This window comes from Glycine soja, chromosome 9 (assembly GCF_004193775.1).
Source record: "Glycine soja cultivar W05 chromosome 9, ASM419377v2, whole genome shotgun sequence".
NCBI classification, from domain to species: domain Eukaryota; kingdom Viridiplantae; phylum Streptophyta; class Magnoliopsida; order Fabales; family Fabaceae; genus Glycine; species Glycine soja.
Genome location: NC_041010.1, coordinates 5,264,143 through 5,272,381, shown reverse-complemented (window position 1 = coordinate 5,272,381; position 8,239 = coordinate 5,264,143). Strand labels below are relative to the sequence as shown.

At 29.9% G+C, this 8,239-nt stretch overlaps 1 long non-coding RNA gene across 1 annotated transcript; it reads right to left on the bottom strand.

Moving 5' to 3' along the window:
- Positions 1–3,106: 3,106 nt before the first annotated feature.
- LOC114367636 lies at positions 3,107–5,471 on the bottom strand. Its single transcript, XR_003657254.1, has 2 exons — positions 4,715–5,471; positions 3,107–4,631 (listed from the first exon to the last, which is right to left on the bottom strand). It is a non-coding gene; the product is annotated as an uncharacterized LOC114367636 (long non-coding RNA).
- Positions 5,472–8,239: the final 2,768 nt, after the last annotated feature.

The following is an 8,239-nucleotide window of genomic DNA, read 5'->3' as shown; positions in this document are numbered from 1 at the left end:
GAGTGCAAGTCATGGTCGCAGTGAGCCACAAGAATGATTGCTAGATCACCATGTTGGTTTCAACTTGCTAAGTCTAGTGGGACATATAACTAAAGTTTAATGTATATCCATTACATTGATATCTAATTATAAATCATCATTTGAATTATTTTATAATAATTATTTTAAAAGTTAATAAATTTATCATCCATAATAAATTATAATTAGATTATAATTAGATAACAGTATAAAACTTTTTATACTTTCAGCATATAATTAATCATTCTTGTCATATAATTTTCACAAACTTAAAAATCACATTTCTGTATGACCATTTTGTTGCACTTCGATCATTTCAAATATCTAAGCACATGCAATTCTATAGTCACAAACCAACAAATAATTAAGAAACTAGCTGTAACAGAAAAGACACATTTTGGTTGAAAATAATCATGGATATTTTAAAATTAACAACAGTATAATATTAAAACATACATATATCACGTCGAAGAACTACTCAACTAGGTGGTATTCTGATATAAAAAGCACTAATAATATATTGTTTGAATTTTTTTTAATAGTTAAAATTTATTAAAAATTATAAAATCATAAATGAAACTTTTTAAAAAACGAGAACTACAAAATCTTGTAATTTCTTGTAAAACTTCAACCAATTAGGAAAACATATTTAAAAAAGTTTATAACTAATAGTTGTCTTCTAAATGTGTCTTGCCATGTGATAAGGTCTTCAGAATCTTACATGAGAGGAAGAAAGCCAAATGTAGCCACAGGATAACCTGCCGGAAAACTCAGCAAATGAAGCTAGCTAATAGCTATACTCTCTAGCTTCATAGCAAATTAATGCCGGCAAGTCATCCTTGGCTTCATTCCACTTTGAACCTATGCATGAAAGACTCTGAGACCTAAACCTTGTGAATGGCCTCAAACTTGTTTTCTATTTGCATATAAATTTGGATGATCTTATAGTCTATCTTATGCTTTGCTTTACCAAGGGGTTGCTCCCATTTTATAGCCAATGTAGAGGGGTAAATGGTGATGCGTGCATTCTCCAATATTCTCATTTTGACTCGCTATTTACAATCCTTTAGAGGCAAGTGATGGTTGTTGCTCTGAAAGGGCAATCCCACATAACATCCTATCTGAGCACGATAAAAAAGCATCCATTTGTGAGGTATTCCGATTTTTTCTTATGGCTTCCTACAACATCTGGCATTTGGGTTGGCAACTTTAGCCCACATATAAAAGATTTATTGGGTTTCCACCTTTAATTTCCTTCAATCGACTGGCATGACCCCAATGCTAAATTCCTTTTTTTTGGTGGGAATAGAATATTTCAAAAAATAATTAATTGAAAAATAAAATGGGGAGCAAAGGAATAAGGATTTGCACCTTTTCGGAATGGCCACACTTTTTCTTATTGGTTATGGGCAAGTCAAGGGGTTTTGAGTTAATTTTGAGTCTGGCTTACAATTTACTTTTATTATTATTCATTTGCAAAAGGCAAGGATCTGATTTGTTTTCAAAAGACTAAACAACATGACATGATATATTTGTGGACTTGAAATTGACATGGTGCCAAGGAATACGTACAAAAATTCAAATTAGCCTTGGTAAAAAGGCTACCTACAGGGATGTGGAAGTGGAACAATACCTTTTTTCTGACGAAATTTTCTACTTAATTAGAATGAGATGCTTTTATTGGAATAATTACTTTGCCAACAAACAATCATAGCAAAGGTTAAAAGTGAAATTTGTCAAGAATACCAATATTGATACAAGTCAACCTATTGAGCAATAGTAGTATTTGTTAAGTTCCTGGTCTAAAGCTAGAAAGCTACAACGTTTAAGTTTGCGGCCAATAATAATGAGTCAGTTTTTAAACAGTTGTAAACCGGATGCAAATCAGCAAGTCAATTATTTTCTTTCAAACTTGACCAAAAAAATTGACGTTTAGAACTTATTATTTATCCTAATTTAAAATTTGAATTTAGCTTAAATAAAAACATAAAACTTGAACTTGTTTTGTTTAATTAGCTCGTTCATGTTTTACATATTTTCTTTTCATTTATCAAGTCTGTCCTTAGGTTGAGATTCATCACACTTTGCATGAAGGGAATGGAAGTGTTGATTTCTTGTTGGCTTGGTGTTTTCTCTGGTGATAGCTATGTGGTTTTCCAAGACCCTCCCGTGGGCATGCATAGCATTCTTTTAAGAGACGCTTTAGGAGTAGCTGTTCCAAGATTGTAGTTTCTGTTTGCTCTTTTATTTATTTTCATTCTTCTTTCTCTCATGTAACCAAAAAAATACATAGCTGGAGACAACAATGTTATTTTGTTGTTCTGACATTGCCTTTAATGTCGGCTGTGAGATGACTAAGTCGTTGCTTGTAGGCGTTAGCCTCTACTGGTTGTCACAAGTAGCAAGTAGCGAGGGTGAGTTTGGTTCTGTGGAATTAAAAGAAATATAAGAGAATTGAAAAAATATATATTTGAATTAAAATAGTGTGATAAACATGTGACACCCATATTATTTTTTAAAAAAAATTCCTTGAATAATAATCTCTTCTTCGCAACCAAATCAAGGGTTAGTGTCTAGCAAGTTAGAAATGGACTATGGGCTTTCTACACTAGACAATGACTTAGATTGGCTCTTTATAGTGATTTCTTTGTAGTGTTGGTACTTGATGAACATTTTTTGTTAGAGTATGAGATAAAATTAAAAAGAGAGAATAAGAATATATTTGAATATGAAAATTATGTAATAATACTTTCACTACTCTTAACATTAGTAAAAAGTCAATATTAACTAACGAAAGCCAATGCTAAATACGACTATAGTGTCCGCCGTGCATTGGCCTCATGATGATTCGCAGCAATACTTCCGCGTCAAAATGGAAGTTGTGACTATTTTATATATAAAATGTTAACGTTAGAGTTAGCATTGGTCTGACCGATGCTATCATTAGATTTGACATTAAAACATTGATGCTAGATTAATTTATATATAATTTTTTTAAAATGATATTTATTATTATTGATATATTATAGAACCTAGACATTAAACTAAAATTATTAAACATAACAAAGACATAAGATAAATAGTAATATAGAAAGAAACGAAAAAATTCATCTTGTACAATTATGCTCATCGATATCTATGTAATATGATAGTCAAAGTACACAAGAAAAAAGACAAAAAAAATAGAACAAAAATATCTCTAGTCAAGTCTCATTGTCATCCAAGAAATAATTGTCCATATAATCTTGATAGTGTGGATGTTTAGGTGTGCTACTCTTAGGATAGGAGCCTGAGTACTGATGATCCAAACCTGCCATGTGCACCAACATAGCATACATGTGTTGCTCCAAAGTAGTAGTCCTCTCCTCGTCACTGTCAGCAACCTCCTGCCAAATGCCAAGCTTGGTCGATCCATCAATCTTCTGTGTTGTATCTTCAAAGGCCTCACCAGTTTGTGCTACATTTAGCTAGAACAGTGTTGAATGTCCTTATGTTGAATTTTAGATCAAGATCATAAACTAGTAAGATATACTTATATTGATTTGACAAATGAATTTGTATACGAAAATGTTATGATTGACAACTTATGCCCTTTGAGAGTGGCCATCAACCCAATTGCCATACCTCTTGTGGGTGGCCAAAAATAGCTCATTAAGGTCCATATGTAATAAATCGTCCAAATATTCTTATCATGTACAAAAGATAATTAATATTTGATTTAAATATTATTTTAGTCCTTATAATTTAGTATTTTTTTTAGTTCTTATAAGTTATGTTTGTTTTATTTTTTATTTTCACAACACTTTAGTTTATATTTTTTTTGCTGTTTAAAATACTATTTAGCTAAAGTAATATAAGAACCAAAAACAAAATAAACATAATTTTCAAGAAGTAAAAATAAAAAAATAGTTTTACAAGGAAAAAAACAAAAATATATTAATGTTTAGTCTAAAAATATGATGCATTAAAAAAATATTGAACTACATAAAACATGCGTCTGTGAGTGAATACATATACATGTCTAATTCCACCTTGAGTTAAGACCTACAACTTGTAGTTTGGACTACTCTACCTCTAATCGAAGCCTAATTAATTGGTCTTGTTTTGAGTTGAAGACATAAAAATGGCATCACCATCCCAATAAGCAACAAGACTAACCTAACCTTCGCCTCAATCCAAATAAGCCTTTCTCACCTTGGTGAGAATATCCACGAGATATCATATCCAAATAACTTAAACATGTTATAGAGAATCTCCTCGTGAGTATCCATGAAACTTTGTTCTAGGCAATGATTGAGAGATATTGTTAGTTGGTATATATGAAAGTTAAATAATTATTTGAAGATATAAAGTTGATTGGATGATTAAGGGAAAAAAAATCATCAGTTTGGTCCTCCCAATCAACAAAATTAATAATTAACATTTATTAATAAAAAGTTAAATAACTATTTGTAAAATAATAATGAATAAATACACACAGTCCAACTTATCCCAAATTTGTGCCACCAATCATTCTTAACATCCTCAAGGATCTAAATTGAACAATGGTAATGACTACAAAATTGTGTACTAATGGCACACCTATTTGCTTGAGCGGTCGCAATGGTCGAAGTCTACAAGCAAAGAGTAAAAGTCAATATCAAAAACCAAATTTAGTATTTAACAAATAAATATACCAAAACCATCATATGATGACCTTCCTATCAATGCCCATTTGGGTTTGCCTATAATCTTGATGAGCAGGGTTGCGATCCTCCTATATTGAGGTACGTCCTTGTTCTGTACCTCCCCTTGCATGACAAAAAAAATTATTTTTTAAAATTGAAAAACTAAAAGAAATAAATTTAAATTCTAGAGACCACAAACAAAAGTGATTCAAATTTGTGGGATAAAAAACATATTTAGATCTTATTTTTAAAAGGACAAATCAGGCTAAAAATATTATTTTAAAAAACCCTTACAAAAACAATGTTTTTAATAAACAAAAGTCCATGAAACAAAATTTTTATATTAGAGGTTAATTTGAGGAGCTTCTACTCTTTAAGAAGATAACTAATTAGAAAAAATTAAAAACTATTGAAATGCTGAAAATGTTAAAAACTTCTGAAACATGGAGATATGTTTGACTTATTTTCCCAGCTTAATCGAATTTGCTCATCTTTTTGCATCTTGGAATTCTAACCATTTCTGTCTAGGAACTTATTCAAACTATATGAGAAGGTCATTAGAGTCTCACATGAGAGGAAGAAAGCCAAATATAGCCAGAGGATGACCTGCCGGGAAAATCTAACAAATGATTCTACCTAACTCGTTAGCTTAATGGCAAATTAATGTCGGCAAGTCATCCTTGGCTTCATCCCACTTTCAACCTCTCCATGAAAGACTCTTAGACCAAAAACCTAGGAGTTGCCTCAAACATGTTTTCCCTTGGCATGTGAATTTTGATCTATTGCAAATTCAATCTCTATGTTACTAAAGTTAGTAAGTTGCTCCCATTTATAAGCTAGAGCTAGGCAGGGCTTAGTGGCAAAAGTTAGATGCTCTCATGCAATCAATCATATTTTCATTTTGATTCACTATTGACAATATTTTGGACAAAATTGATAGTTATTCCTCTGAAAGGGTTACCCCACATTCTACCTGTTTGATCCTGATTTCTTACAAAAGATGCATTCATGCATTTGGGTCGGCCACTTTAGCACAAACAAAGATTGCTGGGGTCTCCACCATCCTTTCTAGTTTCAATCAATTGGCCTCAAAGCTAAATTTCTTTTCTTGTGGGAATAGAATCTTTTAAAAAAGGGGAAGCAATGAGGATTTGTGCGGTTAAATGACCCTACTTTTTGGTTATGGGTATGACATAGGGTCACGTGATTTAGGTCATGGCTATCAGGTTGTGACTTGTGCGGGTCAGAGTGCACATATACTACTTTAAGATTCTTTTTATTTTTACTTCTTTAATTTCATTTGCAAATGGCAATGGATATGATTTAGCTTCAAAGACTAGGCATGATATATATCTTAATCGATATGGTGCTAAGGAATAATATAATTCATATAAGGTGTAAAAAGGGTTGAAAAAGGATAATGCATGTGAGCTGGGACACCTTTGACAAACGAGATTTTCCAATTAAGAAAAAGATGTTGAGGTTTGCCAATGGAATAACGTAAGCCAATAAACAAATTCGGCAAAAGTTAAACAGGGATTAAAAAGTTACAAGCTATTGAATATCGATCATATAGAAGTCAATCTCATTATAGAATAATTTGTCAATATTTTGGTCAAGAGAAAAGTATAATGTGTGTTAAATTCGCTGACTGCTTGCTAAGGATTGTTCTATTCTCAAATTAGATTGTTCTTTATTGTGTGGTGAGCGTACCTTCAAGCTTTACTTGTGTTGATGGAGACATACTTTATACTAATGATAATACATTTAATTGTTAGTGTAATCAGAAATATTAATCAATTCTTTCATATTAGGTATTGGTCCAAAATTTGAACATAAAGTGTTAAATTCGAATTCAGTATACACCTCCAGTTGTGTTTGCGTGATATTACAAAATTGATTTAAGAACTTACAACAATTGATTCTCCAGTAGTGTTTGTGTGATATTACAAAATTGATTTAAGAACTTACAACAATTGATTCTCGAGTGCTAGATGTTGGTGCAACAATGTAAAATGAATTAATATCTGAAAGTCGTTTTCATGGTTTCCTAGATAAATATTTGAAAGTAAAAAAAAAAGATTGAAAATAAGATGATAGTTTTAGAAATCTATTTATCTATTTATAATATATAAAAGTTGAGTTTCTTACTATTACACTATTACGTTAATAAAATTGATGATTTGGAGGAAAGAATTTAGAGGGAAGAGAGCCGTACAAATCAAGTTGCACTTCAAACAAATTTTATATTGATTAAATTTATTTAATATTTTTAATTTTAATCTAATTTGTACTTTTAAATCTATTACAACAGGAAACTCCACTACATATAGTGATATGGGAGAATATCACTTCAAAATTCAATGATATTTTACAAGAGGGAAACTTATATATCATATATAATTTAAGAATTGTCTCAATAAATGATGCATACAACCCTGTGAAAGGAACATTTAAAAGATAATATATAAAATCTTTAAATCCATTACAACAGGAAACTCCACTACATGTAACGATATGGGAGAATATGACTTCAAAATTCAATGATATTTTACAAGAGGGAAACTTATATATCATATATAATTTAAGAATTGTCTTCTATATGATCGATATCAAAATTCAATGATATTTTACAAGAGGGAAACTTATCTTTAAACCATGTGAAAGGAACATTTAAAAGATAATATATAAAATCTTTAAATAACATTTAAATAAAAATTGATCCATGATTTTCTATCCCTTTATTTTTATATTAGCATGTTTATTTAATTTAATATTTATTTGAGATGTTTCTTTACTATCTTAAGTATTATTTTCAATTCAACTTATTCAATAAATAAATAATTTTAATTCAATTAAGTCTACATCATACTTTTTACTTACAATAATTTTTTTTATATTTTATTTACTATAATAATTTTAATTTACTAACAATTATATTTTAATAATTATTTTTCAAATGAGTATTCAATCAACTCAACTTCAAGTATAAGGATCTATGTCAACCTAGACAATCCTGATTTTGCAAAGTTCAAGATAGGATAAAATGGATTTCCTTCGTTTATTTTATTTTATTATACACATTTTGTAACATTCAACAAACAAAATCGTTAGTTTATTCTAATTCTTTGATTGATGTACCTAAAGAATTATAAATTTTATTCTAAATAACTACTTCATAGAAAAAAATAAAGCAACATCAAATAAAAGAATTATCTTCATAAAGTTCTGTCAAAATTAATCTTGACAAGAGAATGTCAAAAAATAGAAGATCATGATAAGATATAATGTCCATGAAATGTGTATATATGAGAATCACATGTATGTTAACTTACCATGACCTTCATATTCATAATACTTTATTTTTTTCTTAGTTTTAACATATATAAAATAATAAACAATGTGTTCACAATTCATGCAACAATCAATGAGATTGACGGTACGTTTGATTGGTTTATGTTTTATGTGAGAGATGCCAAAAGAAAGTTACAAAAGAGAGAAATCAATACACTTGTAGAGAATGCAAACAACTTTCCCCAACAACAAGGTTTAAT